This window comes from Oncorhynchus nerka, linkage group LG4, assembly GCF_034236695.1.
Source record: "Oncorhynchus nerka isolate Pitt River linkage group LG4, Oner_Uvic_2.0, whole genome shotgun sequence".
Taxonomy (NCBI): domain Eukaryota; kingdom Metazoa; phylum Chordata; class Actinopteri; order Salmoniformes; family Salmonidae; genus Oncorhynchus; species Oncorhynchus nerka.
In genome coordinates, this window is record NC_088399.1 from 20,306,389 (window position 1) to 20,324,984 (window position 18,596).

Here is an 18,596-nt window from a genome sequence, read left to right on the forward strand (position 1 = left end):
TCTAAAATGGATTAAATAAATAAAAATCCTCAGCAATCTACACACAGTAACCCATATTGAAAATGGATAAACAGGTTTTTAGAAATGTTTGCAAATTTATTACAAATTTGAAAAAGAAATACCTTATTTATATAAGTATTCAGACCCTTTGCTATGAGACTCGAAATTGAGCTCAGGTGCATTCTGCTTCCATTGATCATCCATGATATGTTCCTACAACTTGATTGGAGTCCACCTATGGTAAGTTCAATTGATTGGACATGATATGAAAGCCACACACCTGTCTATATAAGGTCCCACTGTTGACAGTGCATGTCAGCGCAAAAACCAAGCCATGAGGTTTAATGAATTGTCCGTAGAGCTCAGAGACAGGATTGTGTCAAGGCACAGATCTGGGGAAGGGTAGCAAAACATTTCTGCAGTGTTAAAGGTCCTCAAGAACACAGTGGCCTCCATTATTCTTAAATTGAAGAAGCTTGGAACCACCAAGACTCTTCCTAGAGCTGGCCACCCGGCCGAACTGAACAATCGGGGGAGAAGTGCCTTGGTCAGGGAGGTGACCAAGAATCCAATGGTCACTCTGACAGAGCTCCACAGTTCCTCTGTGGAGATGGGAGAACCTTGCAGCAGGACAACAACCCTAAGCACACAGCCAAGACAAACCAGGAGTGGCTTCGGGACAAGTTTCTGAATGTCTTTGAGTGGCCCAGCCAGAGCCTGGACTTGAACCCGATCTAACATCTCTGTAGAGACCTGAAAATAGCAGCGACGCTCCCCATCCAACCTGACAGAGCTTGAGAGGATCTTCAGAGAAAAATGAGAGAAACTCCCCAAATACAGGTGTGCCAAGATTGTAGAGCAGCGTTTCTTAAAGTATGGGTCGCGATCCACTTGTTAATGGTGGGTTGCGACGTAAATGTATAATTATTTCATTAATTACTGGAATTGATTTGGCCAAGTGCAACTGCGCTCTCGGTTCAGTGCACTCTCTGCTTATCAGTGGTCTCTGCACATTTTGGCAGCTGCGCAAGTGGGAGTGAGAGAGGTAGAGGGAGATGCCCATATGCTTCGCTGTTCAATAACTAATTCTTTTCTGCAGTTTTCTTGAAAATCACTCTGTGACCCACACGCTGCAGCGCTGTCATTCAAGCCACTGACTTGTTATACCCACTCGCCATCACTCACCGCTGTCATGAAGTGGACTCATGCTAGCCACAAGTTCTGACTGAGCTCAGTCGTCATGAAACGCAAATACAGTGATGACTTTTTGTCTCTTTCATACAAACTTTGAGAAATAACGAGGAGCGTCCACAATGTGTTTTGTGTGGGGAAGTGCATAGTAATGAGTATCTCAAAACAAACAAATTAGCAACTTGTGTACAAACAGTACTTCGAAAGTGGAAAAGTAAGTCAACTAGCAATTCATTGTTGTCATTTTATAACAGGTGATGATAAGCAGAAATAAAGGAGTACTTTCTCACATAGAAGTAGATGTGAATTTCTCTTTCAAACCATCCCCTGGTCTTGTAATGTTACACAGCTAATAGCTAACATTAGCCAAAGCAAGTGTTGTGTCTTTGGCTATGCCAGATTAAGTGATATGACATGCTATTCTATAAAATAATTTCTCCATAATTAATATTACCTGATTGAGCTAATCATGTAAATGTAATTAACTAGAGAGTCGGGGCACCACAAAATAATATTTATAGAGCTGTTATCTTCCGAATAAACTCTTAAAGACCTAATAATATTTTACATCAATAGCAGTCAATATTAATCGTCATCTTAATTCAGTCTCATCTGAAAGTTGTAAATTCTTGGTTATCTGCACGAACCCTGGCTAACAAGTTGAATCAGCAATACAAAATTGGGTTTAATTATTTATTTACTAAATACCTAACTAATCACACAGAATTACACATACACATAATTAAATAATAACTTGATTACAAATTACGTCATAAAGGAAAACGTCCATAGCGAGTGGAACAGATATGACAGCTTGTTACACAAAAGAAAAGGACTGGGTTTGAGTGAAAGAGCGGGAAGACTGAGGAACAAAGGGCGAAGCTGTGCTATCGTAAATACAGTATCTTATGCATTCTAAATTACCGCCCATGTTCATATAGCCTAGGGGCTATAGAGCTTCTTATCTGTCATGTGTTGGAGTTGAGTTGCTCTGTTACACAAACACTTACATTTTTCTTGACAGTTAAGTTGCCCTGGTCATGTCAGTATACAGAAACTTTTATTATGAACTAATGGCATGTTGTACCTCTACCTTGCTACCTTGCAGATAAGCCAAGGAGGAGGACAGATGAGAACAGCAGCAGCCAGGGACAACTGGTAGGGAAGAGGATGATTTAGAAGACCCAGACACAGGCCCAAAGCAAGTTAAGCTACCCCAGTATCCCCTTGACCATTTTGGATTGCAAAACTAGTGGGAGACACACCAGACAAGACACAGAGACAGCAACAGAATAATAGGTGATGGAGAGAGACACCAGACAAGGCACAGAGACAGCAACAGAAGAATATGATATGATGGATAGAGACATCAGAAGAACAGAACAGGCCATAAGAAAAAGTGGACAAAGGAGACTCAGACAGCAACTGACAAGACACAGAGAAAGTGACAGAATAGGGCAGATAGAGAAAGAACAGTTTAAAAAATAAATAATCATTTAACCTTTATTTAACTATGCAAGTCAGTTAAGAACAAATTCTTATTTACAATGACGGCCTACCAAAAGGCAAAAGGCCTCCTGCTGGGACGGGGGCCTGGGATACATTTTTTAAATAAAATGCAATATAAATATAGGACAAAACACACATCACAACAAGAGAGACAACATAACACTACATAAAGAGAGACCTATAAGACAACAACATAGCAAGGCAGCAACACATGACTGCACAGCATGGTAGCAACACAACATAATAACAACATGGTAGCAACACAACATGGTAGCAGCACAAAACATGGTACAAACATCATTGGGCACAGTCAACAGCACAAAGGTCAAGAAGATAGAGACAACAATACATCACACAAAGCAGCCACAACTGTCAGTAAGTGTCCATGATTGAGTCTTTGAATGAAGAGATTGAGATTAAACTGTCCAGTTTGAGTGTTTGTTGCAGCTCGTTCCAGTCGCTAGCTGCATCGAAATGAAAAGAGGAGCGACCCAGGGATGTGTGTGCTTTGGGGACCTTTAACAGAATGTGATTGGCAGAACGGGTGTTGTATGTGGAGGATGAGGGCTGCAGTAGATATCTCAGATAGGGGGGAGTGAGGCTTAAGAAGCATCAACCAGTGGGTCTTGCGACGGGTATACAGAGATTACCAGTTTACAGAGGAGTATAGAGTGCAGTGATGTGTCCTATAAGGAGCATTGATGGCAAATCTGATGGCAGAATGGTAAAGAACATCTAGCCGCTCGAGAGCACCCTTACCTGCCAATCTATAAATTTATTTATCCGTAATCTAGCATGGGTCGGATGGTCATCTGAATCAGGGTTAGTTTGTCAGCTGGGGTGAAAGAGGAACGATTATGATAGAGGAAACCAAGTCTAGATGTAACTTTAGGTGAGTTGAGCACACAGTTTATTGTATTACTTCAAGCTGCTCTACAGATTCTAATTTGTTGTATTTATTATCAAAAATTATAGCAGATGAAATACAGTGAAAAAGTAAAAACATGGTTTACAAAGAATTTGCAGGTGAGGTGAAAAAGCCTGTAATATTACTGTTAAAACAATTGTTTACTGCCGCAAAGTACACATCAGGGTCATATCGGTTGTTTCAAAATGTGAGGTGTGATGTTGCATGCAGAATGGTTTGGATAGAGAATGGTTTGCCACAGTGACTTAAAAATACTAAATACTCAAGTTGTACATCTGATGTACAACACATTGACAAAACAGTTGAGGTACAAATAAATAGTTTCTCTGAATCAAAATAATTACACAAACATAGTGGAGACACCACACAATGGTTGTGTAAACATTTTTGTACAGAGTGACTCTCCGTTGAATCAAAAATATGCTGTGCATCAGTTGTAAAACCTCAGTGTACAGTCCACTGTGAGGTGTAAAGTAGTTGAATGGTTTAGATCGTGAATTGTTTGTATACAAGATGGTTTAGATACAGGACAGTTTAGATACAGGGTGGTTTATATAGAAGATGGTTTAGATACAGGACAGTTTGGATACAGGTCAGTTTGGATACAGGATGGTTTAGATACAGGATGGTTTGGATACAGGATGGTTTAGATACAGGGCGGTTTATATAGAAGATGGTTTAGATACAGGGCGGTTTATATAGAAGATGGTTTAGATACAGGGCGGTTTATATAGAAGATGGTTTAGATACAGGGCGGTTTATATAGAAGATGGTTTAGATACAGGGTGGTTTATATAGAAGATGGTTTAGATACAGGGCGGTTTATATAGAAGATGGTTTAGATACAGGGCGGTTTATATAGAAGATGGTTTAGATACAGGGCGGTTTATATAGAAGATGGTTTAGATACAGGGCGGTTTATATAGAAGATGGTTTAGATACAGGACAGTTTATATAGAAGATGGTTTAGATACAGGAGGGTTTATATAGAAGATGGTTTAGATACAGGACGGTTTATATAGAAGATGGTTTAGATACAGGACAGTTTAGATACAGGACGGTTTATATAGAAGATGGTTTAGATACAGGACAGTTTATATAGAAGATGGTTTAGATACAGGACGGTTTATATAGAAGATGGTTTAGATACAGAAGATGGTTTAGATACAGGTTTATATAGAAGATGGTTTAGATACAGGACAGTTTAGATACAGGTTTTATATAGAAGATGGTTTAGATACAGGGCGGTTTATATAGAAGATGGTTTAGATACAGGGCGGTTTATATAGAAGATGGTTTAGATACAGGGCGGTTTATATAGAAGATGGTTTAGATACAGGATGGTTTGAAGATGGTTTAGATACAGGGCGGTTTATATAGAAGATGGTTTAGATACAGGATGGTTTGGATACAGGATGGTTTAGATACAGGATGGTTTAGATACAGGGCGGTTTATATAGGATGGTTTAGATACAGGAGGGTTTATATAGAAGATGGTTTAGATACAGGGCGGTTTATATAGAAGATGGTTTAGATACAGGATGGTTTGAAGATACAGGATGGTTTAGATACAGGAGGGGTTTGGATATAGAAGATGGTTTGGATACAAGATGGTTTATATAGAAGATGGTTTGATACAGGATGGGTTTGGATACAAGATGGTTTAGATGGGCGGTTTATAAGATGGTTTGGATACAGGAGGGTTTGGATACAAGATGGTTTGGATACAGGAGGGTTTGGATACAGGATGGTTTGGATACAGGATGGTTTAGATACAGGACAGTTTAGATACAGGATGGTTTGGATACAGGACAGTTTGGATACAGGATGGTTTGGATACAGGATGGTTTAGATACAGGACAGTTTGGATACAGGGTGGTTTAGATACAGGAGGGTTTGGATAAAGGATGGTTTGGATACAGGAGGGTTTGGATACAGGAGGGTTTGGATACAGGATGGTTTGGATACAAGATGGTTTGGATACAGGAGGGTTTAGATAATGGACAGTTTGGCAAAGTGACAGAAGATCCGGTCAGGAGGAGGGTTTTATAACCTCTATTTCCAGGTATACTTGGCTTACTGTATGCAGAGACATAAAAATGACAAGTTTATATGTCTCTGGGTAAGCAAAAAAAACATGAAAGGTCTCTGGTTCGAATACCCAGAAAAATCTGAGAAATCTGAGAAATCTGAGAACTCGAGAAAGGCACTTTGCTCCAGGGGCCCTGTACTACTATGGCTGACCCTGTAAAACAACATATTTCACTGAACCTACCTACCCAGTGTCTCCTAAAAATCTCAAATTACCTGGTAGAACTGATACAATTAAATGAATCATAGAGGTCTTATAACTTATTCCATTCTACAGGAATTTGTTTTGGATCATGTCTCTTTATATTCATGTATACTTGGGGCTATATAGCATCTTATCTGCCATGTTTAGAGTTCTGTTTCTCTGTTATGCAAAGACTTGAATGTTTCTTTACAGTTGAGTTGCCCTGGTCATGTCAGTATACAGTAATTTATTCGGACTCCCAATCATGACCGGATGTGATACAGCCTGGATTTGAACAAGGGACTGTAGTTACACCTCTTGCAATGAGATGCAGTGCCTTAGACTGCTGCGCCACTCAGGAGCCCAGACATGTTGTTCCTCTTCCATCCTACCTTGCAGAGGAGCTACGGAAGAGGACGGATGAGAACAGCAGGCCAGTGGAGCATTTAGAAAAGCAGCAGCCAGGGACAACTGGTAGGGAAGATTTTGGTGACCCAGACACAGGCCCAAAACAAGTTAAGCTACCCCAGTATGCCCTTGACCATTTTGGATTGCAAAACTAGTGGGAAACACACCAGACAAGACACAGAGACAGCAACAGAAGAATATGTGATGGAGAGAGACACCAGACAAGACACAGAGACAGCAACAGAAGAATAGGTGATGGAAAGAGACACAACAGACAAGACACAAGTTGCTAAGTTAGAGGTTAGAGGTTTTTGGCAATACACTGTAGATGTATGTGTTCCATCGAAGAAAGTAGAGAGTGTTCTAGAGTAGAGCGATCCACAATACCTGCTGTAACTGAATTCTGTTAGTGTCTGCTGTGTCAGGTGGGAAGATGCAAGGTACCTGAAAAAAACCTAGTCTCTCGATGTTCTAATCTCTCAATGTTCATCTCAAAGTGCACCAAACTCATGCATTTAGCTGTTGAAATTCCTTATTTTTTGTCTGGGGAAAATGCCCCCAGACTCCCCTTCTGGCTTTGAGCTAAGCCACCGATGTCTTCAAATCCCCAAAATGCCCCTGGCATCTGGTGGTTTGTTTAACATAAATTACCAACAACCAAGGAGTGAAACCAAACTTCTCCTGATATTATGCTATTATCCTTAACTATTATCAATAACAACCCCATTAGCTGAATATTTTACTATGATCGTTTAATGACAAAACAGAGTGGGATACATTTGCTTTAATTAAGGCTTAGTTTAATCTAAAAAGACTACACAATTTCAGACACTTTCTGAACCACACTTGGGACAAAGGATTTCACGAAGAAAAGAGCACTCAGTCTAGGCAGCCATTTTCCAAATTGGCAAAACACTGTATGGTGATGTGTAGCTTCGATAATGCTTCAGATAAATAATAAAAGAGAGTATTACACTTAAGAATCGATTGAACACTACTCTACTTCTATGTGGAATAGTGTGTTGTATTTTCAGAGTAGAACATAAAATGTACAGCATTTAAAATATTGCAAAGGTTCCATTTCAATACAGTATTCACCATCAAAACCAGAACCAAAAACAAATGATTGATATACACTGCTACAGGGCTCCCCAACTGGCAGCCCGAGGGTCAAATTAGTTTTATCTGGCCCCCCAAGTGTTCCCACGCTATATAGAGAGACACGTGATTGTGTACAGCAAGATTTTAAATGCTTATGTTTTAGTCAAATAGGACATCTGTTTGGGCTTCTTGCAGTCCATTTTCAGTCTATAAATTATTTGTAATTATCTTCCGGCTCTCCAACCATTCGCTCAAGAAAAAATTGCCTGCAGCTGAATCTAGTTGAATATGCACGACTATATTGTGAAAATATGTTGCTCTTTTCAACTGCAAAAAAAAAAAGACACAACCATTGATAATTTGTTTGATTTATTCCATTATTTAATATGTGTAGATCACTTTACTCCTTTTAGCAGTGGAGTAGCGCAGTTTCTCTACACCCCCACTAGGTCCAAGCAAGTTCTTTTTAGTGGGAAAAACAGCTAACATCTTTCAATTCTACACATTTTGCCATGAAGCATCGCGGAGGGGGCTGCATGGGCTGTGGGGCCTGTAGGTGCTGTAGGGGCTGCATGGGCTGTGGGGCCTGTAGGTGCTGTAGGGGCTGCATGGGCTGTGGGGCCTGTAGGTGCTGTAGGGGCTGCGGGGCCTGTAGGTGCTGTAGGGGCTGCGGGGCCTGTGGGTGCTGTAGGGGCTGTGGGGCCTGTGGGGGCTGTAGGGGCTGCATGGGCTGCGGGGCCTGTAGGTGCTGTAGGGGCTGCGTGGGCTGTGGGGCCTGTAGGTGCTGTAGGGGCTGCGGGGCCTGTAGGTGCTGTAGGGGCTGCGGGGCCTGTAGGTTCTGTAGGGGCTGTGGGGCCTGTAGGTGCTGTAGGGGCTGCGGGGCCTGTAGGTGCTGTAGGGGCTGCGGGGCCTGTGGGTGCTGTAGGGGCTGTGGGGCCTGTGGGGGCTGTAGGGGCTGCATGGGCTGCGGGGCCTGTGGGGGCTGTAGGGGCTGCGGGGCCTGTGGGTGCTGTAGGGGCTGCGGGGCCTGTGGGGGCTGTAGGGGCTGCGGGGCCTGTGGGTGCTGTACGCCACTGTATTTGAGCTCCTAGTGTAGAAAAGGGCCTCAAAGTGCACATCAGGGTCATATCAGTTGTTACAAAACCCTGTGAGGTGTGATGTTGCATGCAGAATGACTTGGATAGAGAATGGTTTGGCACAGAGACTTTACCCCATGCACTCTTTGTTGTACAACTGATGTGTAACATATTTGACAAAACAGTTGTGATACAAAGGAATTGTTTTTCTGTATCAAAATAATTACACAAACATAGTGGAGACACCAAACAATGGTTTTGTAAACATTTTTGTGCAGACTAGCAGACTAACTCTCCATTGAATCACAAATGCGCTGTGCATCAGTTGTAAAACCTAAATGTGTACAGGCCACTGTGAGGTGTAATGTAGTAGAATGGTTTGGATGAATTATATTTTGGAAACAGGATGGTTTGTATACAGGATGGTTTAGATACAGAATGGTTTGGATACAGGAGATATTAGATACAATATGGTTTGGACACAGGATAGTTTAGATACAGGATGGTTTAGATACAGGATGGTTTAGATACAGGATGGTTTGGACACAGGATAGTTTAGATACAGGATGGTTTGGATACAGGAGATATTAGATACAATATGGTTTGGACACAGGATAGTTTAGATACAGGATGGTTTGGATACAGGAGATATTAGATACAATATGGTTTGGACACAGGATGGTTTAGATACATGATGGTTTAGATACAGAATGGTTTGGATACAGGAGATATTAGATACAATATGGTTTGGACACAGGATAGTTTAGATACAGGATGGTTTGGAGATATTAGATACAATATGGTTTGGACACAGGATAGTTTAGGTACAGGATGGTTTGATGGTTTGGATACAGATGGTTTGGATACAGGATGGTTTGGATAGTTTAGATACAGAATGGTTTGGACACAGGATATTAGGTTTGGACACAGGATGGTTTAGATACAGAATGGTTTGGATACAGGAGATATTAGATACAATATGGTTTGGACACAGGATAGTTTAGATACAGGATGGTTTGGATACAGGATGGTTTAGATACAGAATGGTTTGGATACAGGAGATATTAGATACAATATGGTTTGGACACAGGATAGTTTAGATACAGGATGGTTTGGAGATATTAGATACAATATGGTTTGGACACAGGATAGTTTAGGTACAGGATGGTTTGGATACCAGATGGTTTGGATACAGGATGGTTTGGATACAGGATGGTTTGGACACAGGATAGTTTAGATACAGAATGGTTTGGATACAGGAGATATTAGATACAATATGGTTTGGACACAGGATAGTTTAGATACAGGATGGTTTAGATACAGGATGGTTTGGACACAGGATAGTTTAGATACAGGATGGTTTAGATACAGGATGGTTTGGACACAGGATGGTTTAGATACAGAATGGTTTGGATACAGGAGATATTAGATACAATATGGTTTGGACACAGGATAGTTTAGATACAGGATGGTTTGGAGATATTAGATACAATATGGTTTGGACACAGGATAGTTTAGGTACAGGATGGTTTGGATACCAGATGGTTTGGATACAGGATGGTTTGGATACAGGATGGTTTAGATACAGAATGGTTTGGATACAGGAGATATTAGATACAATATGGTTTGGACACAGGATAGTTTAGATACAGGATGGTTTGGATACAGGAGATATTAGATACAATATGGTTTGGACACAGGATGGTTTAGATACAGGATGGTTTAGATACAGAATGGTTTGGATACAGGAGATATTAGATACAATATGGTTTGGACACAGGATAGTTTAGGTACAGGATGGTTTGGATACCAGATGGTTTGGATACAGGATGGTTTGGATACAGGATGGTTTAGATACAGAATGGTTTGGATACAGGAGATATTAGATACAATATGGTTTGGACACAGGATAGTTTAGATACAGGATGGTTTGGATACCAGATGGTTTAGATACAGAATGGTTTGGATACAGGAGATATTAGATACAATATGGTTTGGACACAGGATAGTTTAGGTACAGGATGGTTTGGATACAGGATGGTTTAGATACAGGATGGTTTGGAGATATTAGATACAATATGGTTTGGACACAGGATAGTTTAGGTACAGGATGGTTTGGATACAGGATGGTTTAGATACAGAATGGTTTGGATACAGGAGATATTAGATACAATATGGTTTGGACACAGGATAGTTTAGGTACAGGATGGTTTGGATACCAGATGGTTTGGATACAGGATGGTTTGGATAAAGAATGGTTTGGATACAAGATAGTTTAGATACAGGACAGTTTGGCACAGTGACAGAAGGTCACACAGAGAAACAGAGGGGAACAGAGAATGAAGAGGGGATGTTTTGGGATAGTTGCAGTAAAGGAAGAGAATGTGCTCAATTGTAAATCCTCTTGTGTTTTGAGATAAGCATATTGTTACAGTATAATCCCCTTCTAAAGGGAAGCTGCGATACATACACAAGCGTACCTGTAGACTTCCAGTCATTGCGCTAATGCTAGACAGCATTTGCAATGCGAAACTACCTTTAACTTCCTTCATACTGCACGCAGAGACATGCAAATGGTATCACAAGTTTGTCTGTCTCTGGTAAGTTGACTTTTTTTTATCTCGCATTATCCCTTTAAACACCTACTATATCATGGTGAGACAACTGTTTCCACATAATTAACTACAGCACTACGTTCCTTTTTTCTTCTTTTGTATTCTATTTTACTCTGTGATTGTACCACAATCAGACTGAGTCATCAACAGCATGATTATCTGTAAAAGCATATGTGAAAGAATCTGAAACTAATTTAACGTGATACTTTTTGTGGACTTTATCAGCAACATTCCTACATGGCAATCTGAGAGACATATATATTGATTCAGCTGGGGCACTGCGTTTCTCTAGGTATAGTAGAGCCAGTGGGAAATCTGTGGTGGAATCAGACATAATCAGTCTAACCTTATCAGAGGGAGAGATGGGGGGAAGTAGGTAGGGAGTGAGAGGGAGAGAATGAGGGAGAGTAAGAGAGAGAGAGAGAGAGAGAGAGAGCGTAAGGGAGAGAGAATGGGAGAGTAAGAGAGAGAGAGGGAGAATGGGGGAGAGTAAGAGAGAGAGAGAGAGAGAGACTGAGTGAGAGTAAGAGAGAGAGTAAGAGAGAGAGAGAGAGAGATTGAGTGAGAGTAAGAGAGAGAGAGAGAGAGATTGAGTGAGAGTAAGAGAGAGAGAGGTAGAATGAGGGAGAGTAAGAGAGAGAGAGAAAGAGGAGAATGAGGGAGGGTAAGAGAGAGAGAGAGAGAGAGAGAGAGAGAGAGAACGCAGGAGAGTAAGAGAGAGAGAGAGAGAGAGAGAGAGAGAGAGAGAGAGAGAGAGAGAGAACGCAGGAGAGTAAGAGAGAGAGAGAGAGAGATTGAGTGAGAGTAAGAGATAAGAGAGAGAGAGGGAGAATGAGGGAGAGTAAGAGAGAGAGAGAGAGAGAGAGAGAGAGAGAGAGGGAGAGTAAGAGAGAGAGAGAGAGAGAGAGAGAGAGAGAGAATGCAGGAGAGTAATCTGCCCTGCATCTCATTTTCCTTCTTAACTTCATATGCATTATCTCCATTTAAAAAAAAAACTGAAACAGCTTTTTCCTGGAATCTAGAGCTATAATCATTATGCTTAAATCTATGTAAAAAAATATTTATACTTATATATCTAAGCATACCTCTTGAGCTGTCTGTATCCTCCTGACTGGTGGTTCTTTTTTTAATAAAGAAACAAAATATGCTTCTCTGCATCACTCCAAAAATATTGATAAAAGATTAGAAGGAATGTGAGTCTTATTCGGCACATTTAGTTATCACTTGCTTTTCTACCAACCTACCAACCTTGCCAGCAGGTCATACTGCAGCACACCTTGCGGACTGCCGCAGAATTCAATGGCGTGTTACATGCCGAACTCCACCATTTACGGTCGGCTCTCACGACACCATGGAACTGTGATTGGCCACCATGAGGCACGGTTGCAGAAATTATCGGATGATTTAAGAACTCTTGTGTCTGCAGACAGGACAGACGGGAGCAACATCTGCTGCACCTGTGGCTGTTCCTAATCCTCCACTCCCTACCAGCTCAACGTCTTCCTCTCTTCGGGAGCCTCCTCTCCTGGCACCGGAGCGCTATGAGGGGCGTCCTGGGAGGTGTCGTGGGTTCCTGCTCCTCTCTGGTCTTCGAGCTGCAGGCATCAACGTTTTCAACCAACTATTCCAGAGTGGTATACGTCATCTCCTTGCTCTCAGGACGGGCTCTGGCCCGGGTCATGGCCATATGGGAGCAGCAATCAGACATTTGTTTTAATTGTCAAAGCTTCACACAGAAGATGAGGAGATATTTTGATCACCGCACCCCAGGCAGGAATGCTGCTCAAAGACTAATTTTAGCCGGAGCGTAGCAGATTACACTATTGACTTTCAGACGCTCGCCGCTGAGAGCGGTTGGAATACAGAGGCACTTCACTCAGCCTTTCTGAACGGACTCAGCGAGGATCTCAAGGATGAACTGGCTTCCCGGGACATTGGACATTCCTGCTTTCATAGACTCTGGGGCTACCGGCTGTTTTTTGGATCGCACATTAGCTCGACAACACTGGCTGCCTCTCACTAAGCTGGACATTCCATTGTCAATCACTGCGCTGGATGGTCAATCCCTAGGGTCTGGGAGTTCTGGATTACCATGCAGACCGTATCCACTTACATCTGGGGGACTCTCCTGAGCTTCCACTGGTTCTTGGACATCCGTGGCTTTCTATCCATAATCCTCAAATTGACTGGCCATCGGGAAGGATTCTGGGATGGAGTCCTTCATGCCAGCTCACCTGCCAGCAGCTCTCTCCTCATCCTTCCGGTCCTGCTCATCTGGAGGCCCTGATGCTCCTGTTCCCCCGGTTGGGGATGACAAGCCTGATCTTTCCCACATACCTCGGGATTACTGTGATATGGGTCAAGTCTTCAGCAAATGAAGGGCTAGCGAACTGCCTCTTCACAGGTCCTACAATTGTGCCATCGACCTCCTGCATGGCACTACTCCTCCGAGAGGAGGGCAGTATTCTCTCTCAGGGTCAGAGAATGCAGCCACGAAAAGTTATATTAAGGAGGCGCTGGTAGCTGATTTTCTTCGGCCATCCACGTTATCTGCAGGAGCGGGTTTTTTCTTTGTTGGGAAGAAGGATGGAGGATTACATCACTGTATAGATTACCGGGGTTTGAATAACATTACCATCAAGAACCATTACCCTCTGTCTCTTATGTCATCAGCTTATGAGAGACTCCAGGGAACTATGTTTTTTTAAATGGATTTACAGAACGCGTACAATTTGGTGCGCATCAGGCAGGGAGACAAGTGGAAGACACCGTTCAACACCCCTAATGGACATTATGAGTACCGGGTCATGCCGTTTGGACTTACTAATGCTCCAGCAGTTTTCCAGGCCCTGGTTAATGATGTGCTGCGTGACTTCCTTCACCAGTTCGTGTTTGTATACCTGGATGACATCTTCTCCAGGTCCATGGTTGAACATGTCCAACATGTACGCCAGGTCCTTCAAAGACTCCTCTCTCACCACTTATTCGTGAAGGCAGAAAAGTGTGAATTTCATGTTCCTCACATCTCCTTCCTTGGGTACATTGTGTCTCAAGGCTGTGTACGGATGGATTCCCAAAAGGTAGAAGTGGTGGTCAACTGGCCGCGGCCCACCACTGTCAAGCAAGTCCAGCGTTTTTGGGGTTTTGTTAATTTCTAGATTGGTGAGAGACTTTAGTTCTGTGGCTGCGCCATTGACAGGGCTAACCAAGGGCTCGGCTGGGCATGCAAGCTGGACCTCTGCTGCTGAGAGGGCATTCCAGGACCTGAAATGTCGGTTTTCTTCTACACCCATTCTAGTTCATGCAGAGCCTTCACTTCCCTTCGTGGTAGAGGTGGATGCCTCTGACATTGGCGTTGGTGTGGTTCTGTCTAAGCGCTCGGCTAAAAACCAAAAGCTTCATCCCTATGCCTTCCAGATGTCTCACTCCAGTGGAGAGGAACTATGATGTCGGCAATCAGGAGCTGCTTGCAGTCAAACTGGCTTTGGAGGAGTGGCGGCACTGGTTGGAGGGTTCGGAACATCCTTTTACGGTTTGGACGGACCACTAAAACATAACCTACATTCAGGAGGCTAAACGCCTCAATCGCCGACATGCTCATTGGGCTCTTTTCTTCACTTGGTTCAGATTCATGTTATCCTACCGCCCAGGGTCTAAGAACGTGAAGCCGGATGCTCTGTCTCGCCAGTTCCCCAACTCCAGTGAGGATCGGCCGCTTGGGATCCATCATCCTTAAGTCGCTCATCCTCGCAACAGTGTCCTGGGGTATAGAGACTGTAGTGAGGGAGGCGCAAGGTAGGGAGGCAGTTCCTGATGGCTGTCCTTCTAACAGACTTTTTGTTCCTCTTGGGGCACGGTCCAAGGTACTTCAGTGGGATCACTCGTCGCATCTCATCTCTCATCCGGGAGAGCAGCGGACGCTTTTTGAGGAGGAGGTTTTGGTGGCCCTTGGCGGAGGTGGACACTCAGACCATCGTGGCTGCCTGTCCGACATGCGCCCGGAACAAGACTCCTTGTCAGCAGCCTCTGGGGCTTCTTCATCCGCTGCCAACACCTTCTCGACCCTGGTCTCATCTATCTACGGATTTCATCATGGGTCTTCCATCCTCAAAGGGCCACACTGTCATCCTGGTCATTGTGGATAGCTTTTCAATGGCGGCACATTTTGTTCTACTGCCTAAGCTTCCATGTGCCCGAGAGACTGCTCAGCTAGTTATTCAGTATGTTTTCCATCTTCACGATCTTCCTCTGGACATTGTCTCCGACCGGGGCCCCCAGTTTGCCTCCAGATTCTGGAGGGCGTTCTGTACTCTTCTGGGGTCGTCAGCCAGTTTGTCCTCGGGCTATCACCCTCAGTCCAACGGCCAAACGGAGCGGGTGAACCAGGATCTGGAGACCGCCTTGCGGTGCAGTGTGTCCACCAACCCCTCCACTTGGAGTCAGCATCTTCCCTGGGTGGAGTATGCACACAAAACTCTCCAGTATTCCTCCACTGGCCTGTCACCATTCTGGGGGTTGTACGGGTACCAGCCTCCTCTGTTTCCAGATCAGGAGATTGAAGTGGCGGTTCCATCCGCTCAACATCTCATCTTTCGTTGCCGCCGGACTGAAAGAGGGCTCGTTCAGCGCTCCTGAGGTCCTCTGCCCGGGCTCAACGACAGGCCAACCGTCATCTCCGTTCTCACCATCTCCTGCGTCCAGGCCAGATGGTCTGGTTGTCTACTAGGGATCTGCATCTATGCGCTGAATCTAGGAAGTTGGCACCCCAGAACGTTGGGCCATTCAAGGTTCTACGGTGCATCAATCCAGTGGCCTATCGCCTTTATCTTCCCTGGCCCATGAGGGTTCACCCCACCTTCCACATCTCCAGAGAAGCCGGTGGTGTTCAATCCTCTGGTTCCGGCCACTCGGCCTCCAACTCCGCCTCGCAGGATAGCAGGACAGCCAGCCTACACTGTGCGACGCATCCTCTCCAGTCACCATTTCCAGCATGGGACTCAATATCTCGTGGACTGAGAGGTTTACGGTCCTGAGGAGCGATCTTGGGTTCCGGCTCCGGACATTCTGGACCCGGGACTCATTTGGGAGTTCCGTCGCCTCTCTGCTACCCCTAGTGGAACGTCAGGCGCCATTCATTGGGACCATAACCCCCCAAGGGATTGTCAGGAGCCATTCCCTCAGGTTACCGCTGGAGGGCACCCTTGCCTTGTCTTTTAGTTTCCAGGTTACCCTAATTATTACTTATTGGTTTTGATTACCTTCTCTGTTCACCTGATTGCCTTGCTATTTAGGTTCCTCTGTTGCTTGTATCTGTGCTTTGGTCTTATGTTTTGTTCAGTGCACTCTTGTGCTGTTGCCTTGTTTTTGTCAAGACTTTAAGTACCTTTACCTCTGCTTGCTGTGTTTCTCTGTGACGGGATTCGAGTTTGTACATGCATCAGTGTAACAAGGTGTAGACCTTACAGTGAAATGCTCCTTACAGTAGACCTTACAGTGAAATGCTCCTTACAGTAGACCTTACAGTGACATGCTCCTTACAGTAGACCTTACAGTGAAATGCTCCTTACAGTAGACCTTACAGTGAAATGCTCCTTACAGTAGACCTTACAGTGAAATGCTTACTTATGAGCCCCTAACCAACAATGCAGTTAAAACATATATGGATAAGAATACGAAATTAAAGTAGCAAGTAATTAAAGAGCAGCAGTAAAATAACAATAGCGAGACTATATACAGGGGGGTACCGGTACAGAGTCAATGTGCGGGGGCACCGGTTAGTTGAGGTAATATGTACATGTAGGTAGAGTTACAGTATTAATGTGACTGTGCATAGATGATAACAACAGAGAATGCAGCGGTGTACAAGCACCGAATACGTCAAGGGGTATGTAGGCACTGTATGTAGACATTGGATTGATGCTGGAGATAATAAATATGAGGTTGAAAAGTAGCGGAGTTGCCGTTTAGTACTGTTCTCTGATTCATGTTATGCACTTACGACCATTGAAATCACTGATGCATTGAAACTTAATTTTTTCAGGTTGAAGGACAAATAAATAAATACAGGACAATAAGGGGAGGTTTAAAATCACAATGCTGCACAGAGTACCAGAATGTACCTTCACACGCCCTATGGTTCGTGACTGATGTACTTGATTTTGACATACACTGTAGCTATATGTGTTTATCATATTTATCATAAGGCTGTTGTTTTGTATTTTACTATATATAATGACGATGTACGTCATCTATGGAACGATTATTTTTAAACTTATTTGCCGTTTATACAATGAAATAAGATGCTACTATATCTGTAAACACACATTTTTGATTGGGTTGCTGATAAGCAGATGCCCAAGTAAAGGAATCAGAATGAATTACATAATGTGGAAAGGAGATCCAAGCTATATAGCCACATATAGAAGCACCCGCCTGCTGCATTCATGATTTACTATGTCAATGGTGTTGTGAGTTCACATTAAAGTTGCATTAGCCTACCAGGAACAGGGTTTGAGAGCCCTGGCCTATGTGATGAGAGCTAAACACATGCCTGCGAACAGATGAGGAGGTGCAGGCTGCACTGCCTTAGCCTGGTAGCAAGTGATTTACCTTTCAACGAGGCACAGTATGTGGAGAATTAAGAACAACAACAATAACAACTGTAACAGCAGCCAACATGCAGAGTACTTTGCTAGGTTTGATGAAGCATTAGCAGGCACCGGTGGATGTGATTTGGCAATGTGCCATAGGAGGGCCGTGAGTGTGTAATCCTGCAGGATTAGTTGGAAGACAGACAAAGATGGGAATGGAGAGGGATAAAGGAGAGAGAGAGGGAGAGGGAGGCAGAGAGGGAGAGAGAGCAGCAGAGAGAGAGAGGCAGAGAGGGAGAGAGAGAGATAGTGGAGAGAGGCAGAGAGAGAGAGCGAGAGAGATAACAGAGAGAGGCAGAGAGAAAGAGAGAGAGAGGAGAGAGAGAATGGGTGAGAATGAGAGAGAGAAAGAAGGAGAGTGCAAGTCTCAGGGTTTTCATTGACAGCGTATACCGTATACCTTCCATGTTCATCCATTAGGATTAAAAACATCTGTGGATTAAAAAGGTTTGCACATTTATTTTTGACATTTGTTTCATCCCCTTGTTTCATCCGTAGCCTGGTCTGTTTATTTTGGAATTAGGTATTATTTCAATTGAAAATTCACAGAATCCATTAGCTTAGCTAAAATGGCTGGAATCGCTACATGGTTTACTGAACTGAACAGCCACACTTAACATGCCATAGATCTTATACAAGTGTAGCTGCCAGTTTATTACCCTGTAACAGAACCATATAATACCGTTAGTAGGCTATAAGTAGACTAGGTGTGCAATTATGCAGTAGCACTTCACTTCACTTTCCAAAAATGGTAAGTGCTACTACAGTAGGTTCAGTAATTATAATGCTCTGTGCCATTCCTGTGAAATGTGTTGCCAACAACAAGGGCAATGTGGTGAATTC